Genomic DNA, 23,823 nt, shown 5'->3' with positions numbered 1-23,823 from the left:
AAGATAACACAGATCAGGTTGTGGCAAGCATCTTTGCACAGTAAAACTTTTAGGTTTCAATTGCACATTTCTGCACTTGAAGAGGTCTTGCAGATTCACCCTCAACTCACATTCTTTAAGGTTAGCAATGCTGCTTCTTTTAAAACTATTACACTATTACAGGAGCATTCTTTTATCCTGAAATTTCTGCTATATGCTCTCAATCTCATTTTCATGTGAAGACCTTCATGCTCTCAGTTCTACATGCATTAATACTTGACCATTTCTCTTTGTAGCTATACCAAATTAGTTATATACATCTTTAGACTAGAACTGTTCTTCTAATTTGGTCAGAATGGAGGGGAGAAGCCAGTTCTTCCTTCTCATACCTCACAACTTGCAGCAGAAAGGGAAAGTTGCGCAGCTATCATGAAAACATGTCTAAAATCCTGTGACTGATCACTGCACCATGGGTGTGATGGGGAGGGTAAATGGAAAGAGCTCCATGCTTTCTCATCTCTCGTCACCCTCCAATACAGTGCCATCTGATTTACTATTTACACAAAAAGAAATTCCAGTTTAAACATCCTGCTCTTATTACCTCATTTTACCCCAACAACCCTACCTCTCCTCTCTTTCAGTCTGTGAATCAAGAACTGTCAGAATGATACCCAAGATACTCTTTAGATCATATATATCAAATCTCATAGCAAATACAAAACAATAAGTCTATGCATTAAAACTGTAAATCTGCCCAAGGAAAAGCATTTTCTTACCTAGTTTAACACAAAACCAACAGAAAACTTATCCAGTGATTATAATGAACAATGCACGAGGGACAGAAAAAACAGAAATGTGCAGATACTCATTGCAAATGTAACTTGCTTTTCATTCCTCTACCAAAATTTGGACTGTAAGACTGAATCTATAAAATCTTCTGAGTGATGACAGTGACAAGTCCTTCTCTCTATCAAAATGTTGATGGATAAAGTGCTGTCCTCTAAATAAGGAAATATCTTGTCACATGGTATTTTGAAATCACTGGAGTGCACAATGCAAACATTACTCTCTTTGTTGAACAAGATGTTTCCAAAACTGAAGTCTCTATCCTTGTAGCTGGAAGTGATAAGTAAAGGGGTGACCTTGGTCTTTTTCTGGGACTTTGCGGGTATTATATATAGGGGTCAGTTGCTGGGGTGCTACACAGGACTAATGTCTGAAAAAGCAACTTGAGAATTCGTAACAAGAAATCTGCAGTGAAACATCATCAGTTAAAAACTCAGTCTCTGCTTTAACCCTTACATCTCAGAAACAAAAGGAGACAAAACCCCAGTGGTTCAGTACACTACTACAATGTCACAGCTCTACATATATAGAAGAAAGAACAAATTTTACAGATTCTGCAGCATTTGGTGCATTATTGCTCACTTTGAGGGCTAAAATGACTATTTTTTGTACTGTTACATTGCTTGCTTTGACCAGATTTTTATGCTGGGCTGTTTATAACTACTGGTTGAAGATCTGAAAGAAGTGAAGATATTCAATGCTATAGGCTTGTTATAAGCTTCCTTGTAACAGGAGAGAAACTTTTGCTTGGAACAGTTCTGTCAAGCAAAACGATGCATTCATCTGTCTGAGAAATTCCTAACAAAGGTGTTCCAGGACAAAGCCAAAAGTAAGATAAATTGTAAAAGCTCCTCTTAATCTATGACCAAAGTGCTCATCTGAAGACTTATATTCACATGGCAATACTTGTACAACTGTGCTGTAAAACTGTGCTGGCAAATATTTGCATACAGATGAGTCCTGCTGTTCTCTCTGTTTAATTATGTTGGTGAAAATAGAAGTTGTGAGAATGAAATTGAAAAAAGTGAGAAGTGAAATAATCAGTACTGAGATATATGTGGAAGCTGAACAGATGTCATATGAGGAACAACTGTATTTGCTTTTCTTTATCAGGTGTTAGAAAAAATTACTTGCAAGAACTGGCTAAACTTGTTGACTTGAAATTGTAAGAGGGAAATATATTTTCAGAAAAAATTACCGGATTTCAGTAAAAGTAGGAATTGGATAATACCTATTCTATTTGCAGGTGACATTCAGGAAGACCTTAGTGCAAGCAAAGAGTGCAAGAGCAGCCCAAAGTTGTAAAGTTGAGTGGTGCTACAGGCAACAATGGGATGGGAGAGAAATAAAAGCTGAACTTATTGAGTGAAACCATATTTCAGAAACATCCAGTATCACAGAGCGAATCCCCAAGGAAAATACCTGGAGGCCACAATTCCTGCCTATTTCTCTCTCTGCCTCATGAAGTGCCAGCCACGCTCCAGTCCAAACTGGGCTTTAGCACAACCTTGTGCATGTGGATGCTTGTGAGGATTCAGCTGCCCAAGGCTGCAGGGTGATGGGGGAGATTTGTGCAGACACTGAGGTAGGGTGAAAGAGGACTGGAGAACTGAGCACTTCAGAGCTGACCTTTCACATAACCGACCAGCTTAATGCTGGTTACAAACCTTTTGGAGTCACTATCCTGTGTGCTGCATTTCAGTTGTGCAATAGCCTGTTCTCACTACTATGTTAAATTCTTTGTTGTATTTGAGCCAAAAAAAATGGAGTCTAGTGCCTAGAAAATAAATTTCATTCCATTGTATTATATTCTTTTAACTTTTCAGCTTGCTCAGTAGACCCTATGCAACCTGGGGAAGGCAGGTTCTACATCGGGGCTCTCTGTTAAGCACTATTCCCCACAAAGGAGCTAGTGTCTAAATTGTATTTGTGCGTCACTTAAGTTCTATTTTGTACTGCTTTCTACTGTTTTTCTAACATCTTAAAATTAGCTTTCTTGCAGATTCCTAGTACAGTATCATCTGCTGAATTCCTTAGCTTTCAGTTCCTATTTCTTACATTTAAAAATGTCGAGTTGGTGGCATTTAAAATAATAGACAGAATGAGATATCTAACAATTTTTCAAGGTTTTTTAAGCATTTGAGTTTTGGAAACTGCTGAAGTGGCATATATTGCAAAAGTAATGCCACGACATGGGATATTAGAAATGAGACTGCAAGAATTGAATTGGCATTCATTGTGAGTTCGTATTTCTGAAAACAGTCTTCATAAAAAGAGAGTGGATTATTGTAGGAGAAAGAATTTGTTACTTTCGCAGATAAATTATTAAGTAAACACTGCCTAATAGCAAAATAAGTCTCTGTTTCTGTATGCTTCTAGAAATGCTTTAAATTTGTTAGGTGATTGTATTCCAGAGAAAACTGTCTGAGGGATATATATTTGCTACTGGGCACCTTATCCATGTTTGTAATATTATTTATAAATTCATTCATTTGAGGAATTCATCCACTCAGATTGTTCCTCTGGTCATTACTGTATCTTCAGGAATACCCTAATTCTTCACTACAGGCCCAGAAGTTTTCATATACACCGAGGAAGTGCTGTGACATAAGTATATGGAGCACGCTATATTAGAGTAGAATAGAATAGAATAGAATAGAATAGAATAGAATAGAATAGAATAGAATAGAACTGGACTATTTCATTTGGAAAGAACCTACTAGTGAAAATCTAGTCCAACTGCCTGACCAGTTCAGTGCTGACCAAAAGTTAAAGCATGTTGTTAAGGGTATGTCCAAAAGCCTCTTAAACACCAATGAGCTTGGGACATCAACCACCTCTCTAGGAAGCCTGTTCCAGTGTTTGACCACTCTCTAGGTAAATATGTTTCCTAATGTCCCGTCTAAATCTCCCCTGGCACAGCTTTGAACTATTCCCAGACATCCTATCACTGGATGCCAGGGAGAAGAGCTCAACACCTCCCTCTCCACTTCCCCTCCTCAGGACAATGTTTTTTTCAAAACTGACAGATACAAATTTCAGTTTCTAACATAAATAGACAAAAGAAGAGAGGAGGAGGAAGGCTTTTCTCAAACAGTAACAGCCTATTTTAAGCCTGTGTAAATTATGTTCTCTGAAATTTATTCAGCATACATCTACTTTTACTATATTTTTGTGCAAAGTTCAATGTCTATAGTCACTTCCAAAAAAGTCCAACCATCCAACCAAAATGTTCTGACTGGATAATTACTCTCCAGATTATTTTATAATCATTTTTCTCACTTCTTTTTTTTTTTAAGTTCCACTGCTTTACAGAATTTCCTGAAGATACTTGTTGACATACCTTGTTGTTAAAGAATGACCAACTTTCTGTACATCCTTCAGGAGGCAAGGGAGAAGCAAATGTTGCATTAATAGAAGTTACATTTTTCACATACAAATTTATTTGGGTAACCACAGTTTATATCATTCCACAAGCCTGAAAATAATAAGATTGAAGAAGCAAGTCAAGATGTTGCAGTATTCATAACAATAATTTATCACTTCTTATTGTGAGTTAGAAAGAAGCTAATCTCTACTGTTTAGACTGTAAGAGTGAGTAGAAGAGCCACACACTATATTTATGCACTCAACTACTTTTTACTAACAGAAGATATTTATGGACTTCAGTTGCTCAGCACTGTTAGTTAGTGGGCTTCCATCTAGCAAATGAAAAAAGAATAAAGGACAGGCAAGAAAGAGCCAGTGACTCAGAAGAAATGTTCTAGTCATCAATTAATGTTATTCTACTTTCTCCAACCTCCCCACATCTATCCATCAAAGAGTCTAAGCAGAAAATGTTCTCTGTTTTATATTTCAGGCTCCAGCTTGATCTGAAGGAAGAATAACCACAGCAGCTTTTAATGAGCCAGTTGAAGCTCTACTAGTAGCCCAGCTGTAGCCCCTTGTGCTTAATTTGAACTGCCTGACCTTTCTGCTCCTCATCTAGGGCTCTCTACAGTACATGTACCTGTTTATGATTTGTTCAGGCTATGGCATCATCACATTCTGGGCAGCAGGGGAAATATACCAGCAAGGAAATTTGAAAAGAAAATGGATAATAAATGAATGAGATAGAAAATACCAGATCAATCTAAGGGAACAATATAGTGTTCAGACATACCTTATGAAATATGTGCCATCTCCTGGGGGCAAACATCTCAAGTTAATATAATGTTATCTAGGGATTTAGTTTGCAGATTACAATACCTCATTTCAGTTGGTAAGATATACACAAGGTTTCTAAGCTAGTCAGTCAATAGAGAGCTAGGGCAGGATTCATTTGTCTAAACAGAGGTGCTTAGCCCTGTTTGAGAGGCTGTGCAATATATCTGCAGAGAGCTGACAGATATGGCACTGCTTCTGTGGGAAACTTACAGTCGGTTGGGCTAACTCTAGGATATCACAGGTGGTTAAGTCATCTACATGTAGGCAACTGAATACCATGCTGGATTAAACTGTATTGCTCTTCAGGCAGCATTAGATGTGCAGGTGAGATTTCCAATTGGCTATAATGAGACTTCAGAGGTCTAGCTCATGTTAGAAACATTTTGTTGTCAGCTCAAGCTGAATGCTTCCTTTATGGTCCAATTCAGTTGCCCACCTGTAAACCTCTAGATCTAGACAAGCTCAGGAATGTTGAACCATCTCTATAGAGCTGGTAGATACAGCAGGGACCGGTGGGATAGCTGCCCGTTTTTGGATCAACAGTTAAAGAAGGAGGGATGCATCTCAATCAGGCCAGATGCCTATGTTTAGAAAACTGAATCTTCTTCTTGATGTCTTAATATGAAGGCAGAATTTCAGGTAGGATTGCTGAGTGAATTCTTTATAAAACACAAATTGAGAGATTGATTTCCTTATACATGTATTACTGAATTCTATTAGCCTCATCTAAGTTACAGAAATAGAACCTAAATGAAAAAATAGCTCTAAGGTTTGCAAGATGTTTACATTTAAAAGTACTTATAAGCATGTAAGACAATCTTAGGCCATTAGCTTTGTCTCTCTCCTCCTTGTCTTGTACCTTCGACCTCTCTATTTCCTCTAGCTGTCATGAATGTGTTCTTAAGTTCACAGAAGCAAAGATCTTTCTTCCATAGTTTGTCCCCTCCTTTGCGTCATTCCCTGAGATTTCTTTCCTATATTCCAGTCTCAGATACTGCAAAATGAAGATGTCCCTTTTTTTTTCTTTCTTTCCCCATGCCTTTGCCCCAAACCAAGCAGTTTAAAGCCTTTCTTCTTCTCGAAACTATTTTGACACTTAATTTAAAACAGGAACTACTATGGCTGTTTGATACCCAGCCTTCAGGACATGTGGGGACTGGAGCAGTAGTTTCAATAGGTGGGGTAGTTGCACCCTCTGCCCACTGCTTACAGATAAATTTTTGCTTTGTCTCACAGTCAAGAACATCCCATTATCCAGCTGCAGTCCCAGTTCTCATGGCTACACATCCTGGGTTGCTTCCTTTACGAGAAACAAAAAACCTGTTGGATATTTTATACAGTCTAAATTGTTTAATTCTTACTTCAAATCTTGAGCTTCAGATGTTCACTTCTTGCCATACAATAACACTTGGATAGCAGAGTTATATTTTACTTGGTTGTCACACAGGCAAAGAGTAGTATTTTCTGTCTGCGGAAGTCGTGATCCCTTCTGGATGCTCGCAATGGGCTTATACTATGGCTTATTTGTGTTGTTTCTTCATTTCCTAAGTATTCTTAACATTTTATTTGCTTCTGATTCCTATTGAGGCCAGACCTGATGTTTTAATGGACATATCTACCAAGGTGCCGAAAATTGACTTCTGACATGAAAGGTTCAGCTATAAATCCATCATTTTATGACAGTTCAAGACATATGTTTATTTCTATGAGCATCACTTTATCTACATCCAAGTTCACCTGGCATTTTACTGGTCATGCCCAGTCACTTGTTCTCCTGAGATCATCCTGTGTTTTCTCCCAGACACATCTTCACTATCAGAAATAGCTTAATATAATCAGCAAATCTTGTGACCTCACTATGTCACCTTTTCCAGATTGTCTGTCAGCATGGGCTTTGGCACAGATCTTTATGGGACTCTGTTGGTGAAAACTCTTCCCCAGTGAAAAATAGCCCGCATTGAAAAAAATAAAATAAAAAACCAAAACAAAATAAAACAACAACAACAACAAAAAAACAAACAAAAACCAACCAAACAACAAAACAAAAAACTAAACCAAAACAAAACCAAACAAAAACACACAAGAAACCCAAAAAAACCCCAGCAACCAAAGAAACCACCACAAAAGATCACCACGTTCCATTCCTTGCCTTTTTATGAAAAATTTTATTCATGTAAGAGCTTTCCTGTGTCAGGTAAATTAGTTGAAAGGCTTTTGGTAGTTGAGATAGACCACACTAACTAAATTTCCCTTATTTGTATACTTTTGTGTCCTGTGGGAAGCTCCAGGAGATCTATAAGCACAACCTCCCTTTACACAAGTAGTTTTGTATATCTTTCCTACTATATCCACTCTATTCTACTCTTTATTACAGCTTCAACTAATTTACCAATGACTCATTGGTCTGTATTTCCCCACATCTCTCTGGAACCATTTTAAATGTTGGCACCAATTTTGCCTTTTTATAATTCTTAGCTCTTAAGGCAGTTTTAGCGGGTAGTTATGCATTAAAGTGAACAGCGCACTTAATGTGACCATTACAGTTCCTGGATGCTTTTGCAGCTGTGCTTTGTCCTGTCTTGCTATTCTTTAGGTCACCTATTTGTTCCATAATCTATTCTCATGGTATTTCAGATTGAAATAGACTCTACAATCACGTCTTCATGAAGAAATTTTCCAGCACAGGAAGCCAATTTTCTTTCTCAGTGAACACAGATGCAAGGAAACTAATTTTTCTTCACTGTTCCAGACTGATCTCCAAGTCCTCCCTTCATACTCTGATCATCTGCTGGCACCACACACTCCCTGGCAAGTTTTCTTCTCACGACATTTACAGAAGTTTCATGCTCTATGTCTTTTGCAACGTTTGGTTATTTTTATTTTATTTTACATTTTCTAACCCCACTGAAGGTTTTGAGAAAGTTTTTGAGAAAGTTTTCTGACAAATTATCACTAGGCAGGACATAGTATGTCTTGGGGAGAACAGATTCCCTCATGGTATTTTGAAACCTTGTTTTATGGGCTTCTGCACAATGTGATCCCCTGAATGCAGTTTTCTTATCATCACAATAAAGAAATAGATAGATAGATAGATAGATAGATAGATAGATAGATAATGTGATAATTTTTAATGCTGTGATTTTGTAATTCTGACTTAAAATCCTTATTACAGTTGGCCTGTTCCAGACTTCTCTCCCAGGCTAACTTTACCACTAGAGGGATGAGTGTGGAATAGCCTCAGGAACTGCCTGTGACTCCTTTTTATCTCTTTGTGCAGATGAGCCAAAAGGTTAAGCTTATGGGTAAATATAACAGCTGTCCTAATATAAAACTGCAGTTCAAATTGTTCCATTTGAAATTGAAAAATAGGTGTTGAGAACTGCTAGTTCTTGTAAAATATACTGAAATCTTACAACATAAAATTCAGAGGACACTGCCAATGCAAACCCAAATAGGGACCATGACCTCAGACAGAGCCCACCATCCACTGTCACAGCACCTACCATGCATTGCAGCATCCCAATGTGTGAAGGAGACGGATTCACCATTGACCCACCTGAAAGTGTTTGGTCCTCCATGTCAGAGAGACCAAGCCAGAAATATTTCTCACAATTGTGATATCATATATTAAGTAAGCTATACCATTTCAAACTAAATGAAGTACAATAATTGTGATTTAGAAACCTCTTGCAGTGAAATGACATATTCCTTCTAAGTGGTTTCTGTAAAGGGCTTTCTAAATCTTAAAATAACTGAGAGATAAACTCCATAATACAACAAAAACCACACAACTATATATAAATAATATAAGTAACTCAAATAATTCTAGATGATCTCAGACAAGGTACTTATTTGATCTAGGAAACTGATGTTCCATTCTTATATACTATTTTTGCAACCTGCATCAGTAATTTCCTTTCCTCCAGATATTTGTGATATAGGTTTTCTTTTACAAATGTAGCCACTTTTTTCTTGCAGACATGGTCTGTCCAATAGTAATCCTGTGGCAAGAAAAACTATTAAATAACAATGAGATTAAGATGAATAATATAAAGAAAATGAATAATTTATTTCTTTATAGTGAAAACTATTAATTTTCTTTCTCCTTTCATTTTGAAACATTTTTTTGTCCCTAACCAAGTCCCCTAGTTGCTAACAGAAATAAATCTGCTCACATTCAGTGGAATAGTGGACTGAACTATAGTAGTACAGCTGATAGTGATAAGAAGGGATGAGGGTGCAGGGGGCTGGTCCCCGACCCGTTCTGCAGGTTGTGCCATGCAGGGATGGCAAATGAGTAGGCACAAAGGAGGCAGCAGGGATCCCATCATTAATTTTCTTGCAGCATTCATTTCTGTACCCACATGCATCGCAATAGGGGTCCTCAGAGAAGAGCTGTACAATGGTGACAGCACCCATCCTGCCTGGGAAACAGTGAGGAGCTCAAAATTATTCTACTGGTCAGCAACACTACCACAATTAGTGGTAACTGTATGCTATTTTACTCATCAGTCACACTTTTCTCCACATCGTTATGCAATGTGTTATTTCCTTGTGTAGAGTATGATTCTGGATGTGGGAAAGACATTCAGAACAATTAGACTTCAGCTAATGACCAAGGGTAATTGCACTGGTAAACAGAATTATTCCACGAGCATTCTCATCTGCTGAGTCACAACAGCCACACTTCCTCCACCTGCACTGGTACCTCCAGCCCCTTCTCAGCTCATCCATCTTGTGCTTCTTTCTTGAGGAAGTAATTTCATTTTGATGTTGCTGTATGAGAAACTTATCACTGTTTATGCTCTCTGTTAACAACATAGTGACACAGTATGGTGAGAAATAGTGACTTTAGAGAATATTTCTATAGAGTGTAAGAGTAAATAAATAGATATATATGTATACAGTTACATATAATATATATTTAGAGACTATATGTAATACTTAAAATACTAATACACTTTAATGCATATGCTAAAATATTGTCCATATTATATAATATATAAATGTATATATTTTATGCATATAATGCATAACTGGCCATAAATATTGCATTAAATTCAAGGCTAACGCCCCCAGTACACTGATTTTCTAAAACTCTGATGGTCATTGAAGGAATCAGAATAGTCAGAGCCAAAGATACAAACCACCATAATGCTCACAAAGAAATTAGTGCAAGGGATGGAAGAATCAATTTCATGTATCTTCATGTCCCTGGGAACATAAACCATCCATGGCCCCCAAGATCTTCCACTTATCCTTTGCACTCAGCCCTTTCTTTAAGAAAACATTATCATGTTCTTCATCGCCAGGACAGAAAAACAAATCTTCTCCTTCGATTGCAAGGAGGCTTTCATTTCTGCATTCCCACTGCTTCGATTACATGGATACAGGGTGATCACAGTCTGATCCTGCTTTGACGGCACCTCCAGGCATAGCTTCAGTCTCACACTCATAAGAAGATATCAGTGATCCACCTAAATTTTTATGATTGTCTTGATGGCAAGTGGCAGTTCTAACTGACTGTGCGATAGACATCTGGAGACAGAGCTTCTTGACTTTATTATATATTAAAAATGTTCCACTTTCTGTAAAACAAAACAATATATAGTAAATGGTTAATAGAGAAGATATGTGACATGATTCTGCTTTCTATTCACATGAACAAGGAGTTGCTGAATTCGTATCAGATAAAAACATGATGTCTTTGAACAGAGTCCAGCACATCAATTTTACTGACTAAAAGGCAACGAAGTAGAAATTAGGGTATGTATTTCACTATTACATGTCACCATAGTATGGATTAGTGGCAGTCAGCAGCATCAGCAGAGTTGAGCACAGCTTGTTAGACTGATTTACATCACATGAATTCTCTCAACCATTTTATTACCATTTCTCTGTCTCCATCTGTCTTCAGATGCATGGCCTTGTAGACCTCTGACCTCTACAGACTTCACTCACCCTGCCAGATCTTACAGGTCTCCTAGTAGAGCCACAGCTGCCTTTGCTGAGTTATTTGTCTTTCCACTCCTGAATCCACATTTCCTTTCCTTTCCACTGTATAAATGTGGGTGAAGACCTCTGGACTCATTGGCTTTGTTGACTTACAAGACCTGCAGTATCTACTATGAACCATTGCAATCTAAGACTAGGAATGATATCAGAAAACCAATCACAGCCTGAGAAAGTAGCAAGGACTAGATAGTAGTGGCATCTGACCACCACCTGGCAATGTGGGAAGGCTGGTGGAAGTAGGAAGGTCCACCTATACCCAAAACTGGATCCCCAGCTGCCCAGGTAGTTTTTCTGATCATGTTTACATTGCTGGCCCTGATGTGAAGTAGAAGCAGTTGAGCTAGTTTCAGTCCTGCAGTGAGTTTATCAGTAGCAATAGTGAATTATGTCTATGAATTTGCTCTGCTGCTTTGTGGTGTACTTTATGACCCACCTGGTTGTATTTCCCTCCAAAGCTTGTGGGATTCATAACCAGTTTTGGTCCCTGATACATCTTTTTGATCACTGGGCACAATATTTACTTAAAATGTATTTTAAAAGCTAAAGAAATTTCATTGAAAAGCTTGCAAAAAGTTGAAATCAGTACACTGAAGATAATTATTCTGGCCTGCAGTGATACCATGGGTGATTAAAAAGAAAAAAAAAATTCTCTGAGGCAATCCATAATGGTTTTATTGAGGACACATCTAAAAGGATTTAATCTTTAACATACAGGTCTCCAGAAGCCATCTGTTTAACACCTACAAGAGAAATGCAGCTAAAGGGTTGACAGTAATATTGTCACTTCAATTCTACGATAACTATCCTAAACTTAATCTAACTATATTTCACAAAAATTTTGCTTCATCCACTTTATCAGTACTAGTGAATTCAGTGAGTCTGTTCAAAACAGTGAATGAAAAGAATCCTCTTTGTAAACACTAAGTCTCTCCAGATTACACAGCCATCATCTGTGACCATCTTAATACACTACAAATAATTTCACATTTCACCACTCCTGAAGTTTTTCCAGCCTGATTTCTCTAATCATTAGCCAGACACTAACAGCTAAAAAAGTCAGAACACAAAAGTAAAGGGGAGGAATAAAAAAAGTAAACAGTTAAACATATCTCATTGTTTTCTTAATTCTGATCTTCTGGGGTTATTGAAATGATAGTGCCACTATATATGAATAAAGACATTAAGAATTCAGTCTTTTTTTCGTTCCCTATCCATTTCTCTTTTTTGTTAGCTCTTGCCCTTGCCTACCATTAAGATGCTACCTATCTATATGTCCCAAACTGCCACAGAACCATAAATCACCCAGAAATGCCAGAGGACGTGGAAGCACTTTCACAGACACCTTTACAGGAGGCAAGCAGAAGGCACTTACCCACCAGCTGCAAAGCTCTGTGAACAAGAGAAAGAACAAGCAAGAACCTGCAGAACAGAACTGTAAATGTTGTGTTCTTTTCTTCCCTTCACCAAAAGCCGGATGATGAGAGCTGCTGGCAATAAAGTGCTGCTGAAGAGGGGACAGTGACCAGTTCTTCTCAGTTTTGAAGGCTGGATGGTTGGATAGAAAGCTCAGATTGCTAAATAAGGAAATATTCTGTCACATGCCACATTCCAAAAAAACAAGATCAGACAGCACAAATTTTTCCTCTGAAAAAGAATGACTTCTTGCTGAGGGCAAACTGTGCTGCCTTGGGAAAGCAGATGATATACAGAAGGTTGTATCAGAGTACTTTCCTGCTTTGTCTCCTGAGGAGATGTCTGGGGAGCTCATGGGATCAAATCAACAGTGAAATATCAAAGACAGAAATTCAGCCTCAGCTTTTAAATCTTACACCTTAATTACACAGTGAAAAAAATACCATCAGGAAAACATGTCAGCCTCGTATTTTCCTGTGTGAGATGAGACAGGATTGAATTTTAGAGGATTTGAGTGAAATGTACTCTGCAGGACATGATAAAAATTTCTTCTCTTCTAAGTGAGATTGCCATTGTCCTACTTACCTTTATTTCTGCATAAATGCAACTAGGAGACCAGCGCTCAAAGCTACCTGAAAATTGGCTCATTTTAAAAACAATCCCTGTTTTTCTTGTGAAGTAGCCCAGTCTCATCAGACAGTTACACCGAGAGCCAGTCAGTGTCTCAGGAAATGCCACATATGTCTTCTTATCCATATCACAGAGCAAACACACATCAGTTTGGTATCAAAACATAGAGGTGGAAACCTGAAAGAACCAGTACTTCTTGCCGAGCAGAATAGACTGATCCTATATCTGCACAGAAGCCAGGTTTTATCACAGTAGATTTGTACCATGGAAATATTTTGTTTTGTTTAGAAAAACTGCTAAATAGAAAAAGCAATCTGTGGTGTGAAAATACTGTTTGAAGTGTAGTAACATATTTGTTCAGCACCTGTAACAAAAATGTGATAGCAAGGAAATTTGGCATCATCTCCTGTTTGTTGCCAAGATGATTGCATTTCCTAAGTACCAGATTTGTTCCTACTTGGCTGCTCAGCAGAAATACAACGTAAGAGGGAGAGTTAGTTCCCTGAGAAATTCTACAGGATTAAAATAAAAAGGAGAAACTGAATTGCGAAACAAGAAGTTGCAAGGAAATGCTAAGTACAGATGTTAGGAAGTTAGGGGCAAAGTTATCTGAATTTTCTTTTTCATATTAGGACAAAATACACTAACAACAATGATAATGTCAACAGCTTTTCTGGAAAAAACATTTCTAGAACTTCTTTTTTTTAAAGTAAGTCTCTTAATCAGTTGCCAAATATCTTGCCTAGAAAGAGCAAAAGTTTCATTTGACCTGAACCAATTTGTTTTAGACTGACAGTGTTTCCTCACAGCATGTGGGCTATTTATACAAAAGATACTGTGTCATTTATATTGTCCGGAGTTTCAACAGCCTTGTTTTATTCTAGAGCTTGTATGGCGTGAGGCGAAATGGAATTCCACTTTCTTCTTTTTTGGACGTTGTGCAATAATGAAGAAGCAAAAATGGAGCAGCCCCTTTTCTTCACCATCGTCTTTTCCTTAAGCCACACCAGATCCAGCTGCATCCTGGCACTAAAACAAACATTGGTTCATTGAAAAAAAAAAAACAAAACAATCACTTGATAGGAATCCATTCAGCCAGGTTGCAGATCAGTTTTAGTGCTAAAAATCTGAACAATTTGTGCTGTGTTCTTGATACTCCAAACACACCTTGTGCACTTAAACCTTTCCTAGTATGGTCAGTATTGTGAATTATGGAGTGCTGTGCTGATTCCTGGAAAGAAGTGGCTGCTCAAGGCTGTCAAAATCCCTGAGGCCAGCCTCCATGGAAAAGCAAAGCCAGAAGAGCAAACCTCACTGTGTCATCTGCACCCAACACCTCCTGACAACCACAAGCCACCAAACACATATCTTGGGGAGTACCAGGCAGGAGGTGGCTCTGCCTTCTTGTCCCTTTGCACTTCAGAAATCTGGCAACGTCAGGCACCTTCATCTCACCACTGCTCACGGGTGTAGCCCCAGCATAAGTTGCATCCAGCTCGGAGGTGCAGATTGGCCAGTCATGATCTAGAAGGTCAGAAGCTGGGCTAAAAGCAAAGCTATACTCCCTGGCATGAATTTAGTCAGTTCTCTGCTACTTCAAATTCAATTGCTAGACCTACAACCTAGACGCTAATCTCATAAAAAAGTTATGAATACTGTAAATTTGACTTCTAAGGGTTCCCTGGAAATCCTACTGAGTTCATTTAATTTCTACTCCCTCAAAGATTAAGGGGGAGAAGAGGCACAGAGTGGCACAATATCAACAGCACCCTATACCTCAGCCTATCTGACGTGTCTAAATGAATAACAAGTGGGAGGTAACACACGATGGCTGCTTTGCACATGGTAGTCTGCTGAACACTGATGCCAGGTGTTCACAAGCAGCTACAGTGACATAAAAAGAACCATAAAGTGCTTTGGGATCCTTCAAGAGCAACAATCCTTTAGGATCCACTCTGCTGAAAGAGGAATTCCCACCAGGATAAGCCTCCCCATGCATCCGGGTATAGTGGCTGAGAACAACTGACACACTCCTGCGCTTGCAGACCAGCCCCAGCTGTCAGAGACTGATGGCAAGGGGATTGCTGTCATGGATTATACCATTAATTTGTCTTCCTGGGACAATTTATTTTCTTTTCTTTTTTGTTTTTTTTTAATACTGAGTTGAGATGAGCCTGCAGTTTTTCTGATCAGATTCTAGCAAGGGGGATAGGTACTCTTTGCCATCCTTTGTAACTCTTCTCATTCAGGTTGATAAAGGCATCAGTTTAAAGCTGCTCTGTTTACCAAAAGTTCAGACAATAAAATCCACACAGGTCAACATGAGATCTAACTTAAGGAAACATACCCTTGGACTGAAAATACCATGGCTATTGCATTAATGTGCTTGACTTTTGTATATACCTAGCGATGGCAACTGCAAAGCATGGGATAATTAGGCAGAAAAAGGAATATATAAATTAGATGGTCCTATCAGATACTAATAAAGATAATTTTTTGGTCTGAAACATGTTTCTTGCACTCCTGCTGAAGATGAGATCATTGCTATTTGTTAATTGTATCTGCCAAATCTCAGAGTTAGAAGAAAGACACGAAGATCATCAGGATTTTTACTTCTCTAGAACTTAAGAAATATTTTCCAGGTTTCAGTTTAATGTTCACATATGCTTGTGAAGAGAAAGAAAATTGTGACACTGACTTGCAACCCTAAATTGATGTAACCCTTACCTTCCACTTTAATGCAGTTCAACACAAGCAAGTCTTGGGCACTTGTGGGACACTGTGGAAGAGTATGACAACAGATGAGTGACTGGCACTGGCACCTCGTCACGGGTAGCCTGTCCACTTTGGTGGCCTCTCAGCTGCTTTACCAGCCCTCTAAGGCACTAATGCTACTCTATCTGGGGGCAGGAGGGGTGAGAAGGGGTTGTAATTCCTCAACCCAATCATATAACCAAAGGGACAGAAGCTCAATCTAAAAAACAAGCAAATTTGGTGAAAAATTAAACTCAATAACCCCTTGCAATATGAACAGGAGAAACATGAAAGGTCAAGGAGAGGAAATTTCAAGCTGAGCTTCAGAGAGTCCTGTGACAGCCTCTCTGTGCCCCGTGCCCAGCTGGTCATGGCCACCTCACCTTGGGGCTGGCACTGGGTCTGCCTGCTTCTGTACAGAGCTGTTTCAGCACACCGAGACAGCAGAGACAGGGTCCTTTTCTCCTTAATGTGCTGAAGCAGCTCATAATGAGGTCAAACTGGACCCAGAGCAGGTGGGAAGTGGGGGTGAGGGCTGAAAAACTCTGATTTGAAGGGCAAAATCTCTGTCAGCCTTGGAGTCACAAGGAATGGTGAGATCTGGCCAAGCTTTCCCTGGAGAATAAGAGCAGCTGCCTGCTTGAAAATTCCTCTTATTTTCCACAATAAGAGAATGGGGTGTTGAAATGACAATATCATGCTAAAATAAGAAAGTAAACTGCAGAGCCAAAGTCATCACCATCCTGGTAGATGTCTGAGTAAGCACCAGAAGCTCAGGACCTGTGACAAGGCCACAGGTGCCACATTTGATGGAAAGAAGGTCCCCATCTGGGAGACGGCACCCCAGGGTGCATGTCGCCGCTGCAGATGTTGCCTAGCCCTTCCTGGTGACCCAAGAGCACTTGAATGTCAATATTTTGGCTGAGTTACAGCAGACCAATGTATGCCATGACTGCTGATATACAGATACACCTTTTGTACTACCCGTTAACGCTTCTCGTTAACAGAATCTCAGTAATCACTGGAAATAATCAACTTGCATCTTTGGACTATTGTTTAAATAACAGATTGTGTAAGAAAAAAATAACTAATCAGCAATACTTCCTGGATAACAGTATATAGTTATAAAAATAACTGGAAAAATGACTGGTTTTTATATTATCTCTATGATGAGTCTTTGTTTTCTTCCTTTGCTTTATCGCTGTCTCCTTCCTTATTAAAAAAAAACACACACCATTTTCCAGGAAGAAATGCTTCAAAATATTTTTCATGGGCTAACACTTCAAGGACCATCTGGATGATGCGCTTAGTCATGTATTTTAACATTAGCTAGTCCTATGAGAAGCAAGGAATTAAACTCGATGATCCTTATGGGTCTGTTCTAACTCAAGATATTTTTATTATATTTTTCTACACCTTTTTAATCCTTTTCTTTATGTTCATTCTTTAACATATCTAAGTGCAGTGTTTGACTTGAATATGTAAGATAAACATATTGAAGCAGAAAGGTTGGCAGAAAATGTATTTGAGATTGTTTCTTCCCCCGCTACCTGTGGATTGGTGAGGTACAGAACATGATTTTAAATATGGGTAACAAGGGTGTGTGAAATATGTCACATCTGAAAAATATCCCAATGTCAGGTCCCCAACACCTACGTGTTGGTCTCTGTGAGGGTGGAAGATATGTAGTAACTGAAGTTTCTTTACAATAACTGGCAAGGAATATACTGTAGTTCTTCCCCTCCTCACACACCTTCCAACTACAATTTTATCAAACATATTTTCTGAAAGAGGAAGGAAAGTTCATGATTAACAGCCCATAAGGAGATAGACAGACCAGACTGTCAAATGTACTGTTATGAAAGGAATCTCTCAACTATAAAACTATAAAAAGACCAGTAGGATCAGTTTGTTTTGTTTTTTGGTTTTTGTTTTTTGTTTTTTTTCTGGGAAGTTACACACAGTAGTTCAAATAAAGAGTAAAAGAAGCTCTGTAAACAGCCCTAAGGGCTGGCTTTAATGTGAAATAGGTTGCAGATTTCTTTATTATGAAGAGCATCTAAATCTATCACAACTCTTCAAGGCATAGTCTGAGTGATGTAATATCACAGCAAAGCATTTTGTTCTTCTTTTATTTCTTTTTGGGGTTTCAATTCATAACTCAGTGGGAGCAGAAAGTGGTTTGCCTAAGGCTCAGTCATCAGTTCAGTTTACCTACTTCTCAGGACTGCCTGATCCTGAATCTATCACCTTACTTAGCCTGAACATGCCCCGGGCACACTACTTTGGTCACGTCATTTGGGCAGAATTGCGTGTTTTGGAGAGAAAGAGACTTATCCCTTGGCTAAAGTAATTGGTATGTAGACAGACAGTCATCTGAGCTCCACTAATGAGCTTGAAAAGAGCTACAAGGGTGGTAGTCATAGCTGGTTCAGATCCAAGTTGTGTTTGTCTAGTTCATGCTGACAATGCAAACCACACACACCACAGGGAGCTGAGGCCAGGGCTCCAGCTCTGCTTCAGCCCAACCGCCAGCATGGGCATGCAATTACACTCACCTCTCTCGTACCTCTTCTCTCTCTGACTAACCTACTCCCTGCTGCATGGACACAAAAAGAGGGGTATAGCGTGTCCTCACCTAAGATAAGCCAGGCACATTTAGGGAACTTTAAAGGGTTTAGATTGCTCTTTTTGCCCACTCTTCTTCCACAAATACTTCAGCTGTTACAAATAAGACAGTCAATGATCTGTGGTCACTGCCAGCACCATATAACTGTCATAAAAAAGACTTCAGCAGACCAAAACACAAAATATTGAAGACATTTCGTGCTTCTTGTTGAGCTCTGCCTTCTCAGGGAAGAGGTAAACACGTCACATAAATGTATCAAGCTGTTTACTGGGGAGATACATCCCAAGAAAAATGTAGTGAGGGTGAGAAGCACCCAATATATTACTCAGCTCTCTGCTGAAATGAAATCTGAGAAAAAGTGAGAAAATTTAGAAAAATATTCTCAACCTGGACATTTCAGATAGGAAGACTGGATTCTTAATTACACCCCCTGGTGTCAATAGCCTGGGGAAATATCTAAGGAAAAAAACAAAACAAAACAAAACAAAACAAAACAAACAAACAAACAAGCAAACAAAACCACAGAGGTGCTTCTTTGCACTATTAACCAAAAACTAGCAATTTCTTCACTAAAGCATAGACGGAGGAAGAGGAAACTTAGGAACTTGCAATGCTGAGTCTTGCTATTCCTATCACTGTAATTAATGAATATTAAGAGAATGTAAGTCAAAACTAATTAAGAATGTAGGAACAAGCTATATGTACAAACATCTATTTAACAGACTGCTGTGAAATGGGCTGGTCATCTCCAGATAGATTTCCAATAACAAAAGAATCTCTATGGTGGGTAAGAAAATTTTGCACTTCCCAAACCTGCCCTGATTTTCAGCATATGCAGAGGCAGGAAAAGTTATAGATTAGTGGTTTTGTTCCCAGCTTTACTCTTGTGTCATTTATCAGACCCTCTTCCTTTCCAATCAAACTATACATCCTCTGATTTTTACGTCTGCACAAAATGATGATGTTGTGAAGTCTAACTGACATCTAGAAAAATGTTTTCAGCTCCTCAGATACAAGAATTTGTGTTATGATACACAGCACTGAAAACCACTAGGATGATCTGAACAACTTCGAGAAAGCTGGTAAGTCTTGGTCAAAACTTAAAATTCAAGTCACAGCCCGTTCCCAGCTAAAAGACTTTCCAAGGCCATATTCTCCACAGTCAGTGTCATGCTTTTTTTCACGTAACACTTATATCCAAACATCCATTTAACAAGGTAAAGTACACTACTGTGGATGCCTTTCTTACCACTGCAGGTACAGAATGCTCTTAACTTAGCTGAATTTCCATATTTATGAAGCCAATGTGCATTTAAAATTAGTTTGGGCTTCTGCCCACATTTTCAGTAATTTCTCTCTTTTTCTTGGCAGCTTCACAGTCTATCAAACTCAATTGTGTTCTGGAAACCTTCAGTGCAGAATACATTTTCCTTGTTATTTTGCATGAGGCAGTGTCACTGCATTCATGAGCTTAATTCTTCGTACCAAAACATAAGCATGCACTGTTTAAAGTATGTTCTTCATTTCACTAACATTTTGTCAGATGCTTCATTAAGAGGCATTTAAACAACAGAAGATGAGCAAATATTTGCAAGATCATTTCCTATACCTTGAACATCTATTAGTTATGACCAACTTGGCATCAAGCAACAGTACAGATAAAAGATCAAAACCAAATGTGAAGTTTGGACTGCAGGACAGGCAGACTTATTTTAATTCCTGGAAAGGTAGTAGAAAAAAGTGGTACTGTTTCTTAATCATGAGAGCATAACTAGATAGTCAGGAATCATAGTCAGCCCCTAAGGAAAGAGAAGCAATTAACAGTTTATGTTGAACTGGAAGGTATACTGACAAGGGTTTTATGGAAAGATTTGGTGCAAAACATGTACTTACTAAATTACTAAAACTTGGAAAATGAACTTAAATTATACACTGCCCAGGAAGAGGTATTATTGCAGACTTGTCTATCCTGTAAATGGTTGTCCTTCACCCATGCCAGGGAGCACTTCCCTAAAGGGATTTCTAGGTCCAGTTTGGCATGTCCAGCATTCAGTGAACGGTTCCCATGAAGCAGTTTGAACACAGCCACCACTAGCCCCTCTGGAGCAACCGAGAGCTTACTACTAGCATAGATGTGGACCACTCAAGTCCCACTGTCCTGGCAGCTGGTGACATTGCAAGGCACACTGACATTATCAGTATAGAAGCTTTGTGTAGGTTGCTCAGGGAAGGGATTAAATCATCATCACTTTTGGAAACTTTATATGAGGTTATATCTGTCAGCAACTGCTTAGATTTAGCTGACATTGCCTTTGGGCAGGACTTTTTCAGTTCCCTGTTTCTATAATGTATATCCGAAACATACTGTGATAAAAGGTTCCTATTCACAGGATATATACAATTTGAAGATCATTAACCTTTAAAATATGTTCACACCTTCTATTGCTTACCTGAGCATTAGAAAAAAAGAAGCCTCATTTGCACTTTTCTTTCTGTGGCACCCAGAACAAAAGAGAATATTTTTGAAATCTCCCCTAAATTCTAAAATTAGATATTTTTGAGCTTACAAATCTGAAGCGACACATTGTTTCACAATACATATAGTGTGACATGGAACTAACACATCCCAGTATGAGAACACGGTGTGTCTTTACTGAAGCTTTATATTCTTATTGTTTTTAAAAGGCTCTGAAGTAAAATGCAATTCTATCAGCTAAGAACTTGACATTTCCAGTGTTACAACAGATTTTCACAGATACTGTGTGTTAGGAAAAATAATTGTTATTTTTGCAATTACCTTACTGAACTTCTCATTTTTTAGCTTCTCCACCCCAGGTGCAACATCATCACCTACTTTTCCTCAGATAGCAGGTGAAGCACCTCTACATTTTCCCTTTGTTGCCTCTGTATCTTTACACAGACAGGAATGATGTGAAAGAAGAGACTGGATCCACATGTTCTCTTCGATGGCAATTTGCTTTTGCAGACATCCACCACTAATGGAAGCTTACTGAGGATCCCTGCACATCAGTCTTATCATGAAGAGACTGAGGAAAACAGGGAACTGGCAAGAAATGTGCAGGGGTTAAAAAATTAACAAAACACAGAGGACTGAGAGGTAGATAGCAGTCTTGGGAGGGAATCTAATACTGGGAGACAGAAGATAAGTGACCTCAGGATGACAAACAATGTGTACCCACAGCCACTCAGAAATATGTACAGGAGGAAAACATAGCTTTCAACTCTTGCCTCCTTACTTTTTTTTCTCTGGTTTGTGTGGTTGTTTTGGGGGGCCCTTTCCTTTCCTTTCCTTTCCTTTCCTTTCCTTTCCTTTCCTTTCCTTTCCTTTCCTTTCCTTTCCTTTCCTTTCCTTTCCTTTCCTTTCCTTTCCTTTCCTTTCCTTTCCTTTCCTTTCCTTCTCTCCTTTCCTTTCCTTTCCTTTCTCCTTTCCTTTCCTTTCCTTTCTCCTTTCCTTTCCTTTCCTTTCTCCTTTCCTTTCCTTTCCTTTCTCCTTTCCTTTCCTTTCCTTTCTCCTTTCCTTTCCTTTCCTTTCCTTTCTCCTTTCCTTTCTCCTTTCCTTTCCTTTCTCCTTTCCTTTCCTTTCCTTTCCTTTCCTTTCCTTTCCTTTCCTTTCCTTTCCTTTCCTTTCCTTTCCTTTCCTTTCCTTTCCTTTCCTTTCCTTTCCTTTCCCCTTTCCTTTCCCCTTTCCTTTCCTTTCCTTTCCTTTCCTTTCCTTTCCTTTCCTTTCCTTTTTCCTTTCCTTTCCTTCCTTTCCCTTTCCCTTTCCCTTTCCCTTTCCCTTTCCCCTTCCCTTTCCCCTTCTCTTTCCCCTTCCCTTTCCCCTTCTCTTTCCTTCCCTATCTCCTTTCCTTTCCTCTTTCCTATCCCCTTTCCTTTCCTTCCTTTCCTTTCCTTTCCTTTCTTTTCCATTCCTTTCTTTTCATTTCCTTTCTCTTTCCATCTTTCTGTCTCTCTTTCTTTTTCTCTTTTTGATTGTTGTTGATTTGGGTTTGTTTTGTTTTGTTTTATGCTGACACTATAATTAATTTCCTGAGGACATGGGAGCCCAATTGCTTGGAGCCTCATGTCTGGTTTGGACCTCGATTTGGAGCACCAGCTATGACTTTAACAACCTATTGTGAGCACTCATCTCATTGACCATTGGAGTTGAATATAGGGGAGCAACAACCCAGCTTTCCAAGTGGGTTAATGTAGTAATCACGGCCACAGGAAGAGATCCAAGGTGAGTGTCTGAAACAGGATGTTGTCCAAAGAAAGTGCCAGTGGACTGTAATGAGTTAAGATACATGTATTTTGAAATTAATATTCTTTCATAAGCAGGCCTTTCAGTTGTTAATTTTTTTTTTTATTTTTTTTTAAAAAAGCCTTTATTAAACCACTGGTAGAAAGTAGGGACTCGATAAGGGTATCCAAAAAGGTAAAGGTAAACCCATATTTGTGACAGTCTGTTGATGAGCCCTGCACTCACCCATGCCCTGGACTGTCTGTCTGCGATGCCGGGCACAGCTTCATTGCCAGGCTGCTCTGAGCAAAATACCATGCAGCAGACTGGGGAATCAAGCCTTGCACAGCTGCAGTCTTGATAAGGACTCCACTCAGTGGCACATAAAAGATGCTGCAGCTGCGGGTGGCAGATCATCAGGAAAGCTGCTTGTGCTCCAGGTCCCAGAGCCAGCGATCTGAGATGGCGTGGCATCACCTCTCTCCTGTCACCAAGCCAAGGCCCCGTGCCCAGGCTGAGCTGCTTTAGACGGTGAGAAAGGCAGCAGGGAGCCATGTGCGCTGTGCCTCGCACCGCTCCGCTCTGACGGGCTGAGAGTGTCCCTGTCTGGTCTTGGCACATCCAGAGCTGCAGCAGAGTCACTCACCCACTAATCAAGATCAGACCATGACTTAAACAGGCAGACAGCTTTCCTCAAAATGCAGTAAAAATCATAAGAATACTTTAAAGCATAGGGTGAGGAACTACTTTCTTTCACTACTATCTCTGGTCCTTTTTCTGCAATCACAGGACACGTTATCTAGAGACAAATTCACAAAATAGGCTCTTCTAGATATGTTTCCAGATTTCTGGTATTCATATCCTTTGTTAGTAATTATGTTTATTGTTCACATTGACATAAATGTGGCTGTTTCATGTCAGGTATTTTTAAATACAATAATATATGAGTGCTATTTTCACCAATATCTAGAAGAGGTCCAGTTCTGCATTTTCTGTGTACTTAAATTTCGTGATGAAGCCTGAACACTGGGTCACAGGGGGTCAGCAGGAAACATCCAGAAGCTAAAATGCAGAATGAACTTAATAAAGAATATGCAGTAACTGGCTC

At 39.1% G+C, this 23,823-nt stretch overlaps 1 pseudogene across 1 annotated transcript in view; it reads right to left on the bottom strand.

Moving 5' to 3' along the window:
* Positions 1-23,270, bottom strand: part of LOC308053363 (macrophage mannose receptor 1-like) — a 55,974-nt pseudogene extending 32,704 nt beyond the window's left edge. Inside the window, exons 1-2 of the transcript in view lie at positions 22,962-23,270; positions 15,817-15,868 (exon numbers count right to left, since the gene is read on the bottom strand). The product of the transcript in view is annotated as a macrophage mannose receptor 1-like (transcript). The remainder of the gene's footprint in view (positions 1-15,816; positions 15,869-22,961) is intronic.
* Between the last annotated feature and the right edge of the window lie 553 nt (positions 23,271-23,823).

The sequence above is a fragment of the Nesoenas mayeri genome (assembly GCF_963082525.1).
Source record: "Nesoenas mayeri genome assembly, chromosome: 2".
In the NCBI taxonomy this organism is placed as follows: domain Eukaryota; kingdom Metazoa; phylum Chordata; class Aves; order Columbiformes; family Columbidae; genus Nesoenas; species Nesoenas mayeri.
Note: the sequence above shows the minus strand (reverse complement) of the source record. Positions and strands in the feature narration are given on the sequence as shown.